This window comes from Delphinapterus leucas, chromosome 15 (genome assembly GCF_059928025.1).
Source record: "Delphinapterus leucas isolate spDelLeu-1000000601 "Yukka" chromosome 15, BTC_Dleu_Yukka2, whole genome shotgun sequence".
Taxonomy (NCBI): Eukaryota; Metazoa; Chordata; class Mammalia; order Artiodactyla; family Monodontidae; genus Delphinapterus; species Delphinapterus leucas.
In genome coordinates, this window is record NC_143143.1 from 31970889 (window position 1) to 31989540 (window position 18652).

The following is an 18652-nucleotide window of genomic DNA, read 5'->3' on the forward strand; positions in this document are numbered from 1 at the left end:
AAATCCTCATAAGGACCTTGATTTATATATTATTATACCCATTTAATAGACGAGAAAACTGAGGTTCAAGTCAAGGAATGACTTGTTCACAGTCACACTGCTCAAAAGAGCTAGAGCCAGAATTGAATCCAGCCTGGTGTCTTCCCACTACACCATGTTCTATAGGATTTCTCTGGGATGTCTTCCTTATTGGTCTCCCCTCTGTATGGGAGCCCTTATTAATAATCTAGAGAATTCAAAAATAAATTTAAATGAGCAATTTCAATGAGATTCTGCTCGTTTTCCAAGAAATTATCTAGGCTCTTTGAGAGGACAGGGAAAAAGAGTAAAAAAGATAGTATGGGTCCTGACATTAAGGAGCTTAAAGTCTGGGAAGGGGGACCATTTGCTGAGTTCTAAAATGCAAGCCATCTCTGGAGCCAGAAGGCCTGCTGTCTAAATTCTGGTTCTTCCTCTTTTTAAAAAAGAAATTAAAAAAAAATGTTTATGCTGTGTTAAATGTTACATTCCATTTATAGTTATTACAAAATATTGACTATATTCCCCGTGTTGTACAATATATCCTTGAGCCTATCTTATACCCAATAGTTTGTACCTCCACTCTTTCACCCTTCTTTTTCCCCTCACCCCCTCCCAACTGGTAACCACTAGTTTGTTCTATCTGTGAGTCTGCTTCTTTTTTGTTATATTCACTAGTTTGTTGTATTCTTCAGAATCCACATGTAAGTGATAACATACAGGATTTGTCTTTCTCTTTCTGGCTTATTTCACATAGCATAATGCCCTCCAAGTTCATTAAATCGTGTTTCTCCCTCTCAACTAGGTACCTGATCTTGAGTAAGTAGCGTTAACTCTCTGTGCTTTGTTTCTCTCTATTACAGTGGGAATATTAATAGCGTATCCTTATGGAGCTATTTATGGAATAAATTAGGCAATGCATATAAATTTCCTGTTGCCATCCTGAAAATAAGTGTTCAATTGTATTTGTTATAATACTTACGGTATATGTACTATTATTATTGTTATTTAAAAGAGACATAACTTGGACGACAGTGAGTGAAGGAAATTTTTCCAGAAAAAAAGAGTCCATCAAAACCCAGTCTGGGAGGAAAGGAGCAGGTTGAGGGAGCAGAGAACAAGCTTGACTCATCACACCCACAGTCCCATAGTAGGCTTGGAAATAACACACTAACCCCTGGTGGCAGGAAGGGCAGAAAAGATCTCTCCCTGCACTGTACCTTCTAAGTCTTGGACTGAGCTTTGATTCTGATTCATCTAAAATCCTTTAGTAGGATTGTCACCTATGTTTTCAGCTCTGCCAATCCCATACAGACATAGTGCTCAAAACCAGAATTGGAACTGACAAACACCCCAGTCCAAAAAATGGAAAGCGAGGCTATAGAGATCATCTTTTCTCACTTTCAAGTATTACAGCCCCCTCCAATCCTTGCTGACATTGCTGACTCATGACGCACCGTCTCTCAGAGCAGAAATCAGGCCCGAGCCGCCACGAATATCTCAAATGAAAAAGGAGCCATTGCTTATGAGTCTGGTTCTCTGACCACCCAAGGGGTTGACTGGACTCAGCTTGAGGAGACTGCAAAGCTACAAGAATCCGAATGAAATGCAAGAATCTAGTGAGATGGTCATGATGATGATTGTATCTGTTTCCTGTTGCTCTGTAACAACTCACTACCAACTTGGTGGCTTAAAACAACACAACTGGACTCTCTTACAGTCCTGGAGGTCAGAAGTCTGAAATCAGTTTCACTGACGTAAAGTCAGGGTGTCAGCAAGCTCTTTCTGCAGGCTCTGGGGGAAAATCCATCTCCTTATCCTTTTCAGCACCCAGTGGCCACTTAAATCTGTTGCCTTGCGGTCCCTTTCCCCACCTTCAAAATGCATCACTCTGATTTCTGCTTCTGCCATCTCACTGCCTTTTCCTCTAACTCTGACTCTGATACTTCTGCTTCCTTCTTATGAAAAGGACCCTTGTGACTACATTGGGCCCACTGGGATAATGCTGGATAATCCCTCCTGGTCGATATCCATCCATCACCTAATCACATCTGTAAAGTCCCTTTTGCCATACTAAGTAACACTGACAGCACTGACAGGTTCCAAGGATTAGGACGTAGATATATTGGGGGGATGTTATCGAGTCTACCACAATGATGCTATTCTAGGGAAACACTGTCCAATAAAACTCTCTAAGATGATGGGAATATTCCGTATCTGTGCTGTCTAATACGGTAACCACCAGTCACATGTGGATGTGGAGCACCAGAAAGGTGGATAGTGTGGTTAAAAAACCGAATTTTAATTTTATTTAATTTTAATCAATTTAAAGAGCCACACGTGGCTAGGGACCGTTGTACGGGACAGAGCAGTTCTGGAGTAGGCATTAGTCGGCTCCCATAGCATCAACAGTATCTATTGTCCTAGGAAAATAAGACTAAATAATGATTATAGAAAAATGCATGATCTCTTATACAGTCATTTATGAACAGTCACATCATTACATTTACTAAAGCAGAGAAGTTGACTGAAGATTTTTCTTTTTTTCATTTTTCAGCACCAAGGACAGAAATACAAAGACTTCTCATTGGCTCCTCTGATAACCTACATCCCTCTTGAATTTTTTACAGATGACTTTTACAGTATTCTGATTGGTGAATGAATCCCAAAGAACTGAATTTTATGCCTGTTTAGATTATGTTGGGAATCAGTGCCAAATGCAGAATGCAGACAAAATCATGCTAAGTAGTCAGTTTATTGTAGAGCTTTTATCCAGCTTTCGGCATGGTAAGTTTAAGGCTGAAAATTGAGCCGGTTCCATGATACAGAAGCATGAAACACAGTGTTCCAATGCTAGAAAAGTACAATAAGTGTACTGAGTAGAGTTTTTAGCCTAGGAATCAGTAGCACAGACTATATTCATCAATATTCAGGATGATAAAAAAGAGAGACACAAGAGTGATGGAATAAAAATTAACTAGATATAGAAGATGAGACAGAAAATTATTGAACTCGAATTACTGAAATACAAATTCTTCTTGAAATATTTGTTAAGTAAGAGTCAATAAGATCCAATTTCTTATAAAAATTTAAATGGGAATAAACACTATGGCTATAAGATTGTTACCTATTAGGATGTGTCAGTTTGGGGGGGAAAAAAGCACAAGGACTTAGTGGGCCACAGACTCAAATATAGTAATAATGAAATTACTTGTTAAGAATAAAGAGTCCAACAAAAACATTTTAATACTACATAAGCAAAAAACTTAGAGAGAAAGAGACCATTTAAAAGCTTACCTCGGGGCTTCCCTGGTGGCGCAGTGGTTGAGAGTCCACCTGCCTTTGCAGGGGACGTGGGTTCATGCCCCGGTCCGGGAAGATCCCACATGCCGCGGAGCGGCTGGGCCCGTGAAGCCATGGCCGCTGAGCCTGCGCGTCAGGAGCCTGTGCTCCGCAACAGGAGAGGCCACAACAGTGGGAGGCCCGCGTACCGCAAAAAAAAAAAAAAAAAAGTAAATAAAAGCTTACCTTGACCCCAGCCCGGTGATCAAGAAGGAAGACTAATGCAATCTCTCAAAGGAATTCTGAAAATCAGAGAGACCACACCATCGGTCTGTCTGATGTTCAGTGTGTCTGGTCCAGCCCTCGAGGGCTGCATCCACTTATGATGGAGGCATATCCCATGAGCAGACTGAATCTTAAGGTAAAACCCAAGGAGGATTCCTTACTAGGATATCAAGTCAAATCAAGGCCATACACAGGATGACAAGTTGTAGCAAAAGAGAAGTGAAGGATTTGGAGTCAACCAGATGGTCACAGAGAGTGGTAGAGGATGTGGTATTACCAGGCAAGCAACGATGGGGTGGTAGATGATTTAGGAACTGGTTTCAGAGAAAATTTAATGGTCTGAATATCTTGCTACCGTTAGAGGGCTGATCACTTTTTTTTTTTTTTCGGTACGCGGGTCTCTCACTGTTGTGGCCTCTCCCGTTGCGGAGCACAAGCTCCGACGCGCAGGCTCAGCGGCCATGGCTCACGGGCCCAGCCGCTCCGCGGCACGTGGGATCTTCCCAGACCGGGGCACGAACCCGCGTCCCCTGCATCGGCAGGCGGACTCTCAACCACTGCGCCACCAGGGAAGCCCTGATCACTTTATTTAATAGCCAGATGAGGAGCAGAGGAGATGGGAAGTGTGGGTCACTCCTTGGTGTCCTCAGAATCCCTAGTTGATGGATCTCTAAACTAGGGGTAGAAAGTAATTCCACTCATTTTATTGAATCCTTAAACCCTCAAATACATTTTATTTTCACTGTCTATGAAAGCAGTTCAGCAGTATATTTTTAGACTTTTCAAAATGTGATGATGAAGAGATTGGGAGTAGGTTTTTTCAGGCCACCGCAAGAAAAAAGGGTACTGAAATGGTCTAAGTTTCCATGGGTTCTTAGGAGAGCAAAGATGCCTTGTTGTCAGAGCCAAACAATCCAAGAATAAAAGGCAGAGCTGCTTTGGCATAAAGGTGGGATTTTATTTTATTTACCGTGGTTTCCTTTCTTTGAGACCATGGGAAAGCTCATTTTACCAAGGCTATAAGATCATGACCAACTGGTGTCAAACTCTATCTTCAACCAGATTCAGATTTGAACTTGTGAATCAGTACAGTCCATGGTTTCAAACAGGTTTTTAGCTCACGGTTCCTTCCCCAAAGTTGAATTTGCTAACCCGAGTTAATCTGGGAGTTGAAAAAATCATAGTTGATTTTAATACCTCCCCACTGAAAATAGATAAAAATGGAGAGTGTGGGTCCATTATCCATCCCTTCCCCGTTGGACTCAACCCTTGCAATTAAGAAGGCAGCCTGTCTAGCTAAAAGAATTTTAACTGCACACAGTGAAACCAGAGTCCTAGACCGATCCATTCCGGGGAGTGGTCATGAGTTCTAACAGACACTCTGCAAATCTAATCTTGCCTGGGATAACGCTCAGCAGAGCACTGCAGCCTCCCCAGCCCATCCAGGCTAGCGGATCCAAGATCAGAAACTGCACGGCTATTATTTCGAATGTCTGAGCTCTTGGAGAGACAAAGTGTCATCCTTTTCTCAGTAATGAGAAGAGCATCTGCCTTGAAGAAGGAGAAAAAGTCAAATCAGACGTTTCTGCCAATTTATTCTCGCTCAAATGACTGACAGAAGTTCTGCAGCCTCCTGTATTCGGAAGCTAGCCCCTTGGCCACATGGCAGCGATGTTCAGTAAATACAGCCGAGACACAGATTTAAAAGGGGAGAGAAAAACAGAGAAACACTGGAAGGCACAAACCCACCTTCTGGTCTATTCAAAGGAGCATCTGATGGAGAGACACATCTGGGGTAAGATCCCAAGAATTTCACTGTTCAAGCTCTCTAACCTTGGACAATCCATTTCCCCCTTTCAAATCACTGTACATATGTGTATCATTAAAAGATGGAAATAAAGTCTTATTTTGATGTGATAAAGTGTGGATTAAGGAAATATGCATAATTCTCTCTCTGAGCCTCAGTTTTTTCATCTCCAAAATGGGAATGTGAGGGTAGCTGCTCCAATGGATTATTTTGAAGATTAAATGGGATTAGGTACAAAAAATGCTTAGCATTGGGACCTGGCACATATTAAGAGATTAACCAATGTCAGCAATTATAAGAACAAATATTAAGTAATTGTCCAAAGGTACCTCAGGCAGCTTTTGGCATTTGGTAGATGCTTAACCAAAGGTAGCTTCAAATTACTCAAACATTAATACTGCGGAATAAGAAAAAGATTTCAGCCGGAGGTTCCCTAATATTCCCTTGTAGGGTAGCCTTCAGAGAGACAAAAGAGCACAAAGGAAGACAGAGACAGACAGAGGCAGGTCAACAGAGAGGTCTGGACAGAGCGAGAAAAGCAGACCCAGGAAAAGACCGACACAAACATGGAACTGAGATTCACAGCAAGATTTCAGATAGACAGACAGGCACAGATATAGATACAGCTACATAGCTATAGATAGATAGATAGATAGAGGGACACATAGATGGATGGGTAGATAGATAGGTACACACACATACATACCTATATATATACATATATATCTTTATATATATCTGTATATATATACAGATATATATATCTGTATATAGATGTATGTTCCTATCTATCATCTATCTATCCATCCATCCATTTGTGCCCTTATCCATCTATCCATCCATCCATCCATCCATTTGTCTATCTATTATCTATTCATCTATCTATACATCCATCCAACCATTTGTCCCTTTATCCATCTATCATCTCTCTATCCATCCATCCATCTGTCCCTTTATCCATCCATCTATCTATCTATCTATCTATCTACCTATCTATCTATCTATCTACCACTCTTTTTATCAGTCTATAAAATACTGGAGAGAAAGGAAAAGGTGAGAAAAGCAGAGATGGAAAAGGAATTGCACAGCCAGCTCTTCAGCTAGCTCAGAACTCCATCGGGCTAAGTCCACATGCTGAGAGCTGGAGCCCCTTCTGCCTGTGGGTATTAGCGTCACACATAAAGATGTAAGGGGGACTAACTCATCAATCACAACCACGTGGGGACGCGGGAGCCAGGCAAGAGGATTAGCAATGCAGCCCGCTCAGGCCCCTTCCCTCTCACAGCTTCCCTTTAATTAAACATCACCTGCAGTGCTTACTTCCGGCTGAGATGCCCCCTCCATTCCCAAGGCCGGCCTCCTGTAATCTACGTTCCAGAGTTAATTAGAAAAGAGGTTCTGAAAAAGAAAACACATATCCATTCCAAAGAGTGGGAATCCCCAAACGGAAATGATCAGATGCTGGTAATAAAGATTTGCTTTTCCTTGGAACTGTCTATTAAATGGCCTTCATTAAGCTGCAGCTTTTTTCTACCCAGAACCTCTCCAGTAGAGCTATTTGAGATCTTACTGAAGAGGCTGTTAGCTTCTCTGAGTGGGGAATGAAGGGGGGCGGGGCACTTAGAAAGGCTGTGTCTGGATCTCCCAGGAGAAGTCTGTGTCTGTCTGGAGAGGGCTGAGGGCAGGTGAGTGTGCGTGGTGTGCGGTCTGGGTGTGTGTTCCCACATATGTGAATAGGGCTGGGAGTGGATTCTCCTGGACAGCTTGTCTTTGTGCAGGGGAAGAGGGAGGGAGGGAGAGATGGCAGGTGAGACCCCTACAGCACTGAAGGAAATGCTCGCTTTCGGGAACGTTCATCCATTCATTCATTTATTCAACTAGTATTTACCGATCTCCTATCTCATGCCAGGCCAAGGGCTCTGTGCTGGGCATAGAACAAGAAAACTTCCTCAACTGCCTGCGGAATGCCTGTGAGTAAAGGAAGAGGAGACTGACCCATAGACACGCAGACAGAGAATACAATGGCCTCGAAGGGTGATGAGCACAAGGCACCAAGCGAGAGTGCCGGAGCTGCTCTCTGAGATAAGGGAGACGGGGAAGGAGTAAGCCAGGGGCAAATCTGGGGAAAATGAGGCTCAAGGAATTGCAAGTTCAATGCCTTGTTGAAGTGGGGCGTGTGTTTGGCAGGACTTAGGGGCAGCAGTAAGAAGGCAGAACGAGGGCTTCCCTGGTGGCGCAGTAGTTGAGAGTCCGCCTGCCGATGCAGGGGACACGGGTTCGTGCCCCGGTCCGGGAGGATCCCACATGCCGTGGAGCGGCTGGGCCCGTGAGCCATGGCCGCTGAGCCTGCGCGTCCGGAGCCTGTGCTCCGCAACGGGAGATGCCACAACAGTGAGAGGCCCGCGTACCGCAAAAAAAAAAAAAAAAAAAAGGCTGAAGGGGTTGCTAAGGACCTTGGTGTTGGAATTCTGACTCTTGCCTGGCTTGTCTCTTAGAAACAGGCCTGGGCATCTGTGCAGTCCCCGAGGCCTCAGCTTGAAGGTCTACTTCTTAGCCTTGGCCCCGTAATAGCAGGGAATAGCACCCAGAACAAGGCGGACACCTTCTACACTAATATCCAGCCAGCTTCCACGCAACGAGCTCATCTTATGTGAACTGGACATGACGCGTGCCAGGCACGTCACCTGTCTTTCCCCCAAATCTTCAAACGACTCTACGGGAAAGATGCTGTTATCATGTTCAATTTATAGATCTGGGCATGAAACTCAGAGAACTTAGGTGGCTGGCCCAAGGTAACTGGACACCTATAAACTGCCCACATACAAAAAAGAGACACACACAAGGATGCACAGACAGTACAATGAAGGTACAGACATGCCAAGCATAATATAGAGCAGAAGCTGGAAAACTTTTTCTGTGAAGAGCCCAAGGTAACTGGACACCTATAAACTTCAGCTTTGCCAGGCTTATAGCATCGCTGTTGCGACCACTCAAGTTGGCCACTGTAGCCAGAAAGTACCATGGACGATGTGTTAGTGAATGAGTGTGGTTGTGTATCAATAAACCTTTATTTGCAGAAGTAGGCAGCAGGCCGGATTTGGCCCACAGGCTACTGTTTGCTGACATTTGTTATTGAATATCTGTAAACTGAGAACCAAACTGATTTGGGGAACAACAAATGATTGTCAAGGGATTTAATGTTCACATAATTAAAAAGTAGACATTCGTTAGACACATGCAAATGCAGTCTTCTATCTATTTCAAACCTCTCCTTAGAATCCCTTGCCTGGGGGAGTGGGGACACCCCATTTGGGAGCTGAGAGCTTCTTGCCCCCAAGATAAAGGCCACATCCTCAGTTCATTCACCTCATTCCCTGTCATGTTTTAAAACTGAAAAAGCACACGTGGGAGGTTGAAGCATCCAGTTGGATTTGGGGAAAACCAATCAAGTATGTTAATCCATTTGTGATTCAACAAGAAGAAAATGAAAGTACAAGGCAAAGTGCAGGAGACGGGAAAACGTCTTCCAGAAATGTGCAAGCAACAGTGCGTGGCAAGGCAAACCATTAAAGAGTCCGCACTCGGTCTGCCTTGAAAAATGGTGAGGGGGAGACACATGGGTGTGCAGTTGTGTGTGCATGTGTAAACAGAATTAGTCACTGCAGCTGCAAACAGATCACAGTGGATGTCACGTGTAACACTGCACATACATGTCAAAGGACATGTAATGAACATGTACTGAACAAAGGTTCATTAAACAACCTGAGTACAGGGGGTGGGAACACTTTCCTACAGGAGTGAGTGTGACTTCTCTTTATATATCTAAGGTGAATCCTCTGATATTTAACAAATATGATGATTGAATGCTAGGAAACCGAAACCTGCATACAAATTTTGATGTGCAAGACACATAAAAATGCACCTCAGTTGTGGAAATCCAGACAGTGTCTCACTCCTCAGCAGTTTTGAGCAAGTCAAAACATATCAGTTGGGACAAATGTCTCCTTTTTTTTTTTTTGTGGTACGCGGGCCTCTCACTGTTGTGGCCTCTCCCACTGCAGAGCACAGGCTCCGGACGCGCAGGCTCAGTGGCCATGGCTCACAGGCCCAGCCACTCGGCAGCATGTGGGATCTTCCCGGACTGGGGCACGAACCCGCGTCCCCTGCATCGGCAGGCGGACTCTCAACCGCTGTGCCACCAGGGAAGCCCCAAATGTCTTCTTTATTGTCCTAATACTAACATCATCGTCACTCATCTGAGTATCCAAAAGTGGCCATTAAACAAGAGAAAGCAAAGGCCAGAGGGTCTTATGCTGGATCTATATTAGAGACACTGGTAGCTATTAAAAACAAAGCAAAACAAAGCAAAACATCTGATGCCCCATGGGTGGTGGGCAGGAAACACAGTACAGCCCCAGCCACTCTGGAATACAGTATTGCCGTATCTCATAAGGTTAAACCTATACTTGCCATGTCACCCAGTAGTGCCACTTCCAAGGATTTACCCAAGAAAAATGAAAACTTGTGTCCACACAGAGGTACATGCTAAATTTCATTGCATTCATACTTGCCAAAAACTGGAATGTCTATTAACTTGTGAATGGATAAACAGACTGTGGTATATCCATGCCATGGAATACCACTCAGCAGTGAAAAGGACTGTTAATATGCATATCATGGATGAATCTCAAAAATAGTATGCTAAGTGAAGAAAGTCAAACACAAAAATCTTTGTACAGTATGATTCCATCAGATGAAACTCAAAATGATAGAGAGAGAAAAATAGATCAGTGGTTGCCAGGGGCTGGGAATTCTGGGGTAAAATAGACTGACAATGGGCTAAGGAAACTTTTTGAAATGAAGGGCGGTTCTATATCTTGATTATGGTGGAGGTTATAAGATTGTATACGATTACCAAGAGTCCTCAAACTGTACATATAAACAGACAAATCTTATTGCATGTAAATACTATCTTACAAAACAAAACAAAACAAAACCCTATTTGTGTGGTCTCCACTACAAACCAGTTCAAACAGAACTCAGAATGAAAAGCAATTGGTTTTATTATTCCCAGGCCTGTTTCTCAACCCTGGCTACACAACCATATGACCCCAGTAACCTGCTTTCCTGAGTGGTTGGACTTAAATCCAACTCCAGAAAAACCATCTTTGAAATATCAGAATTTCCCAGAATGTATGACACTAAACTAATATTCTAATATCAGTTATCCCCAGAAGACCACTGTCCTTCTACATGCCTAACCCAGGGAGTACATAAGTAGGTGACAAAGCTGGCATTGTAGGCGGGGCCAGGGTAGAAATGGTATGGACACAATGTCTATCGTCTACCGAGTGCTTACTAGGTGCTAGGCACTGTGCTAAGTGCTTATTTAATATCACACACTTCTATTTTTACAAGAACTCTGTGAGATACACATCACTGTCCTCTTACAGATGAAGGAAGTGAAGCTCACAGGATAGACATAACCCATTCAAGTTCACATGTCCAGTAAGGTTGAGCTGGGATAGAGGTAGGTCTGCCAGATTCTAAAGTCAACACTTTTAGTTAACGATCTCAGTGTTGCGCTGTTTGACTTCAAGTGTCCTGCAGAGCCCAGTAGGGACTCGAAATAGTTTGGCAATTCTAGGCCCGCAGGCACACAGCAGCTGATGAATAAGGGCTGTGCGTTGCTTCTGGAATACAACAAGCCCTGTTATACTTGGAGGAGCTCAGGTACGGGCTGGCTTCCTTCTCCTCCCACCGTGGTCCAGGCTGAGGGGCCCAGGTTCATGACCTGGGAAAATCAATGTAGCGCTAAACACCTTACAGAGCTCATCTCCAGGTGCAGGGCTTTTCCAACGCAGGGTAAAGTCTACAAAGCGATCATGGCAGGCAAAGCTGTCCTCCTCTCAGATCTTGTTTCTGCAACAGCCAAGCCCACCCCCTGTACATGGTGTTCGGAATTTGGGGACAGAACATCCTGAGCATGTGGGAGGACGTATTTGCATAGAGGTGGGTAGGCAGGGGCTTACCAGCACATTCAAGAACACAAGCAAACACACCCAGGAAGGAAAATTCCTTCCTTGCCGTGGGCTGTAACCCCCAGCAGGGACACCTCTAGGGATAGACCAAGGTTGCCTGTCCCAGCATCCTCTCCTCACTGGGTTCTCTAGTGAAGCAGATCCAGAATTTGTGTCTCTGGGGCTCAGCATCGTCTTTAATGATTTCTCTCCCCAAACAAACCCCAGGCAATCAGAGGGAAGAGACGAGCAAAGATAGTAGCTGACTCTTGATTTAAAAAAAAAAAAAAAGGGCTTCCCTGGTGGCGCAGCGGTTGAGAGTCCGCCTGCCGATGCAGGGGACACGGGTTCATGCCCCGGTCCGGGAAGATCCCACATGCTGCGGAGCGGTTGGGCCCGTGATCCATGGCCTCTGGGCCTGCACGTCCGGAGCCTGTGCTCCGCAACTGGAGAGGCCGCAGCAGTGAGAGGCCCGCCTACCGCAAGAGGTAGGGAAGGTCAGGAATAAGGCTACTGCTTATTACATAATAGTGATTATTATCACTATAAGCTGTGTGGACTGGACAAGTCCCTCTGAGCCCTGTATTCCTCACCTGTAAGGTGAGGCTGGAACTCTTACCTAATACACCTGGAAAGGTTGCTTTAGAGGTTCCATCTTTGGAGACGGAATTAACAATGATCATAGCTGACATCTTTTGGGCTCTTAGAATGTGCCAGCACTGTACCAAGGGCTTTGCATGTATTAGATCATATAATTCTCCCTGTTACACTATGGCGTAGATGCTAAAATATTATTGTTATTACCATAAAGCAGGAGGGCTTGTTGCTATCATGACCGTTACTAGCCCTTGCTGTGTGAAGACAGCCAAATGGCTTACAAGTACTAGATCATGTAATATTCAAAGCAGTCTTGTAAGTTTGGTACGAGGAATACCAAATCACTTTTCAGTAGGAGATATTTGCTCTTGTTGCTGTATGCAGGATTTTATCCAGGGATTGAACAGCCTGTAGTCATTTGAATGGGGAGGTTAACTTCCAAAATAGCCCAGCAACAAGCAGGATCAGATTGAGGTATGATAGATTCTTGTTGACTCACCAAAGGAGAGCAACTTACACTAAATAGGCATCTCAGTGTCACCAAAGAGCCATTTATATTATATAAATATAATTTTTCTATTATATATGGAAAATTCAGCAGCAATTTATAGCTAATATCACTAGAAATATGTGCATAAGTTCTACAGAAATATCCACAACTCTACATGTTATATAGATAATATAACTTTCATTGTCTGCAAAACTGTAAGCACCCTGAAGATGGGGGCCATGTCTGCCTTGTTTAATATCTTATCCCTAGCAGTTTTGAGACCCTACTGTGTTCCCTGTGCATTATTATTCAATTTCTAATCCAAATAGCCTTTCAGACTATGTGGCACTTTCCCCATTTTACAGGTGGGCAAAACTGAGGCTCAGAGAGTAAAGTAACACGTCCAGATGTCACAAGGAGTAAGAGACAGAGCTAGAATTCAAGCCCAGGACCTTTTGTCTTAAGAGCCAGGGTTCATTGCCCACATCACTCTGTTATCATGCATGGCAAGGAAACATGTGCCAGCCCTGAAAGCTACACAGAGGACAGGGACCCCCAAGTCTCCACCTGCCCCTCCCAAGATCTACTACTTCTGTGTGGAGAGAGAAAGCCCCAGGAGGATGACTTTTATCCAAGAGGCTGCCCCAGTTCCCAGTGACTTTGTGTTTCCTCGAATAAGTGCCAAGACCCAGCAGATCATTAATTACTACTTCTCACAAATGGTTTCCCACGTTCTCTTGCAGGCATGCGTGTGCCCTTGGAGGGAAGAAGATTTCTCAGTAGCAGAAAGTGGCCTGTGCTTCTACACACGTCTCTCAGACCTGAATCTGCTCATGTGGCACCAAGGCCTTCAGGCAAGAGGGAATCCACAACTGAAAATGAGTCTGCGCTTGAAAGAAGAAGGGTGATGAAAACAGGGCTTGCAGCTTTCAAGAAGTAAATAGCATAGGAAAAAAAAAAAAAAAAGAGCTGGTGGGAATTAGAACACAAAAAACTAATGTTTGTAGCACGTTTATTTTCCCCAAAGGACTATTATATCCACTTTCTCATTTGTGGGATTAGGATAAATATTTGCTGAGCACCTACTATGTTCTAGGCAGTTATCTCCCTTAATCCTCTAAACAGTACAACACGGTTAGTATCGCTAGCGCTAGTTTCCAGGTAGGGAAACTGAGGACCAGAGAAAACCCAATAGAAGGATTTCAGATCTATCATGCCCCACATTTCTTGCTCTGGCCATGACCCCATGTTGCTTCACAAAGACCCAGTGGGGTAGACAGGCCGAGACAAACGTTCCCACTTGAAGCACAGAAAACTGAAACTCAAGAGAGTTTATGTAGCTCTCCCAAGAGACACAGCCTTAACCATTAGTCAAAGACCCAAGATATTCTACCTTTGCTCAAAAAGATGTTAACGAATACCTTTAACAGACAGTTCGAGCAAAAGGCAAGTGCTTTCTGAGCGCAGCCATCGAGGGACTAATCCCAGGCTGTAACTAGTGTCTATGCTTGAGGCTCACTTCTGACCACGCCCTGGCATCTGCATTTTCCGTGTAGATTGCATAAACCTTTGCTGGCACAAATTGGGGAGGGTAGAGTCTCAGATAAAACCCCCAAATTAAGCTGAAAATGCCTATTATGAAAGTGAAGTATTGAAGGCTCTTCTGGTAATACTTTTCACCTAGAGCTCTGCTAAAAATGGGGCACGCAGGGGAAAGGGGGAGTTGAAGCCATTATAACATGAAAACACAGAACCTCTGGCTACAGTTGATTCCAAAGGCTACACCTGAGTTGGAACAAAAGCCAAGAGTCACATCTGCTCATCAATCAACTGTGATCAGATGCACAAGGTCAATTCCATATTCTAGACTCCAGGAGTAAGAAGGTGCCCACGTCCTTCCCTATAGACAATGTTGCAAAGCCTGCTAAAGTGTCCTGGGGCAGGGGCAGGTCAAAGGGCAAACATTGTAGAGTCAAGTATCTAGGCTTCAGTCAGCTTTCCCCACCCCTGCCTGAGAGGGGTCATGCAGGTCACGTCACTTCCCTCTCTTCACAGATGAGCCTGGGACGAATGCACAGATGAGCAAAGAGATCACCTCCAAATTCCAAAGATGAGGTTCAGGGCTCTCGCACTTCCTACCAACAGGAAGCCATCACAAGGCCAGCCTGTCTTCCCCTCCATCCACATTTCTGAATGCCTATATAATCAAGAGGATAATCGCTAGGGTAGTATTCAGAGTGGTCAAACGTACTGGATTTGAGTCAGACCAACTTACAGCTCAGGTTTTACCTCTCTGAGACATTAGGGTAACATTAATCCCTAACCCTCTGTCCTTAGAAGAAATCAGACCGTTGCAATGATGAGATGAATAACTATACGTAAAATACTTTGCACAATATTTGGCTCGTAACAAGCACTGGTGAAATTAAAATGACATCTTCATTATCCTCATTACCTTGATCCATCAACAACTCCAAGCCCTTGGAGACAGTCATTGACATTTTGAAAAAGGTACTACCAAGAAGTTGCAAGCATGAATGGATGTCTCTTCTACATTCACATGAAGGAAGAGGCTAAATATTGTCCCCTGGGTACGTAAGTTAAGGTCTGAGTCTGTGAATCCTAGGAGAGTATTGATTGGGAAAAAAGCTCTTCTGCTGAAATTTAAGAAGAGCTCCATACCATATAAATTAGGTGGATTTATATGGCAGATACTATTTGCCAACTACCCAGCATCCACTCACTGTTAACTTATTAATAGAATTCCAGTTTATTCAGGTAAAGGGATAATACTATTTGATCTCAGGAAGTGGGTCCACTTACCCAGATCTAGGGAATGAATAATGATCAATCTAATCTGGTCAGGGTCATCCAATTACCTTTTGCATGTATGCTATCCAGTTCTGGCAAATAAGATGTAATTTCACATATCCTTGATGGTTTTCCTTCTCAGAAAAAAGGCAAAACCTCGCAAAAAGTGCTTTATCCCTGTCCTTTTAAACTTGAGGCACTGGTGTGAGGACATGACACTTGGACCTTTAGCAGCCATCTTGCTGTCATGAGGAGAAGTAACGGCTAGATGCAACCAGAGTTTTTAGTGATGGCACTGAGCCAATTAACCAACTCTAAGACCACTTGCTTTAAGGCTTCTTGTTAAATTTTTTTTTAAGGTCTTTTTGAGTTAATCCACTCACTGATAGTCAGGTTTTGGTTACTTTTAACTAAAAGAAATGCAAACTGATTCAACTCCCCCAATTCAGAGCTTGAGGGGTTTTTTTTGCATTTAGTGAAAAGCTGGCAAAAATGGTTTCTGAAATCACCTGAATCATTTATAACTACAATCAATTCAGCTTGCACTGGAAATCATCTCATTGCATCTCACTGTGGGTGTGCCAATGCCCAGAATCTGGGGACCTCAGACCAGGAAGGAACTTCAGACATCATACAAGAGATGTCCTCTCTCCATCCACTGCAAGTCCCAACCCCATCAGGAACATTTCAGGATCTTCTCCAACCGGGCAGCTCCAATCGCTAGACCATTTCTGAATCTAACATCCCCTCCCCCCAAAAGACCCTTCCCTTTGGATATACTTTTCCCTTTGACCTCCATCGGGAATGCATTTCATTTCTTTTCCTACTGCTATCCCTTTTATCTACTTGAATAAGATGATTCTCTGCTCTCTTAGTATTCTTCATTCAACATAACGATCATGCTCTCAGAATATGGAAAACTATGTTATATAAAGGTAGTACTTTCTATATACCCCAGGTAAAGTGAAAAGCCATCAAGGAATTCTCTTTTACAGACTCATTATAACAAATTCCTATTATTTAAAAAAAAATCTGGCATTCAACTCCAGCCCTTAATCATTGAGTTACAAGCACCCGTACATTTGAAATACAACTTATTTGATTTCGAGTTAATTTTTTCCATGTCTTTAAAACCATGCTGGGGAGAGAGAGGGATGCGAATTATAGACTTAGGAATCGAAGTCAACGTCTCAATTATGTGTAGGAGTCCAAAGCTTCAGAGAGTACAGATCAAGCAATAGACAACAACGACACAATACCAAAATGTCTTTGTTAAGACTCTGCTGGCAGCCCTAGGAAAGCCCTTTAACCTCACCTTCACATTTTCCTAACATCTTTCTGAGTTCTGGGTCCATTTTTCATCTACCTGCCTCCCAGCCATGGGTTCGGGAAGAGAAAGTAAAAGTCAAATTTGCAGTGGGTGATGCTGCCTCGAAATCTACCTTGAAGTCTGAGGCTAGTCTCCAGGGCCCAAAGAATTAAAACCGATGCAGTGAACTTGACTTGCATGTAGTTACTGCCATCTTAATAAGGTGAGAGCAGCTTGGGGATCCCAGGAACATGTAACTCAGGCCTTGCCATATGGAGCCAGCCTGGAATCTGTCAAGTTCACTTAGCACATTTTCTCTTTGGGGAGTCAGCCAGGCAATCACATTCGGGGGCAGGAGGGAGAGGCAAGAACATGGGGAGAAAGGGCTGTTGAAACATTGAAGCTACTGCTGATGTAAAGCCAGATGCGTAATCACGCTCCCACCCCCACCGGGAAGCACTCTTCTCATAGACCCAGGCTGGAGCTGAGCACTGACAATGATTTAGGGCTGTGTGGGGAAAGGAACTGAAATAGCTGGTATGAATATATGTATTTCAGAAAGAAGTTAATAAGCATGTTTCTCACTGTCGGTAGATGAACCACATTTGCATCAATGTCTTATTTCTGCCCTGAAAAACCCAAGAGATAGATACACCAGTTTCAGCATCCACACGAGTACCGTTTTTTTGTGGATGGTTTTGTGATCCTCAAGTGTGAGAGATCTGAAGAACCGAACGTAGTGAGAAGAAGGCAGGGATTTGAGGGGGAAGAGGAAGGAAGTAACTAGCTGTTAAGAAGTGTTACTCACTGCTGCAGTCTGATAGCAAGGGCTGGATATACTTCCTAGGAAGGGAAGGAGAGTCTGGGACTCCACACCAGTGCAATTCTGCTCTGATGAATGGGAATGAGGGCATCTCTGCAGAGCTTTGGGGAAAAAAGCCTGAGTTGAAAATATAATCTCCATTTCATACTTTTCACTGATATTCAGCATAAAAGCAATGCTAGCCCATGGCCAGCCAAATTCAATGCAATTCATATGCAGCCTCATACATTTTTGCAGGGATTTTGTAGGGAGACCAAATCCTATTGACATCCCCTCGCTTCTGTGGTACAGATTTGCTAGGGTACAGAGTGACGCTTCAGAGGGGTCTTTCTGGGGGAACGAAGTGAGGGATTTAATTTTGTACAGTTAATAGAATGTGCCCCAGTGGTGACATTTCCAGGGACAACTGGGCACTGTTGTCCCTTGGAGATGAGGAAGACCATTTTCAGAATGCTGCTCATTTAGCCTTTACTCCTGCTGAGGAACTGACAAAACCAACTCAGGCTTGCTTCTTGCATCTTATGAGTCGTGTGAACCTAGGCAGGTTCTTAACTGCTCTGGGCTGACTCACTACGGGTAACACCATCTAGCAGTTGTGATGCTTCCATATGGTAAAGAACAACCAACATTTATTCAGTGCCCCATACCTGTCAGACATTTTTCAAAGTGTTTTACATACATAATCTCAATGAATTCTCACATATTACACGTGAAGGCTCTGAAGAAAAGAAAGGGTTAAGGAGACTAAGATCACGGCTTATAATTGTTGCGGAGAGGATTTAAACTCAAATATTCTGACCCCAGAGCCTTTTTTATGAGCTACTGCATGGCAGCTGGCTCTCTGGAGAGAAGTTCTCCACTCAGTTCCTGGCATACACTACGTGCTCAATAAATGCTACCACCTACCTGTACAGAATTCATAGACATTAAAATGTCTCAGGTGCTGGGCTTCCCTGGTGGTACAATGGTTAAGAATCTGCCTGCCAATGCAGGGGACATGGGTTTGAGCCCTGGTCCTGGAAGATCCCACATGCCACGGAGCAACTAAGCCCGTGCGCCGCAGCTACTGAGCCTGCGCTCTAGAGCCTGAGAGCCACAACTACTGAAGCCCGCGCGCCTAGAGCCCGTGCTCTGCAACAAGAGAAGCCACCGCAATGAGAAGCCCGTGCACCACAACGAAGAGTAGGCCCTGCTCTCTGCAACTAGAGAA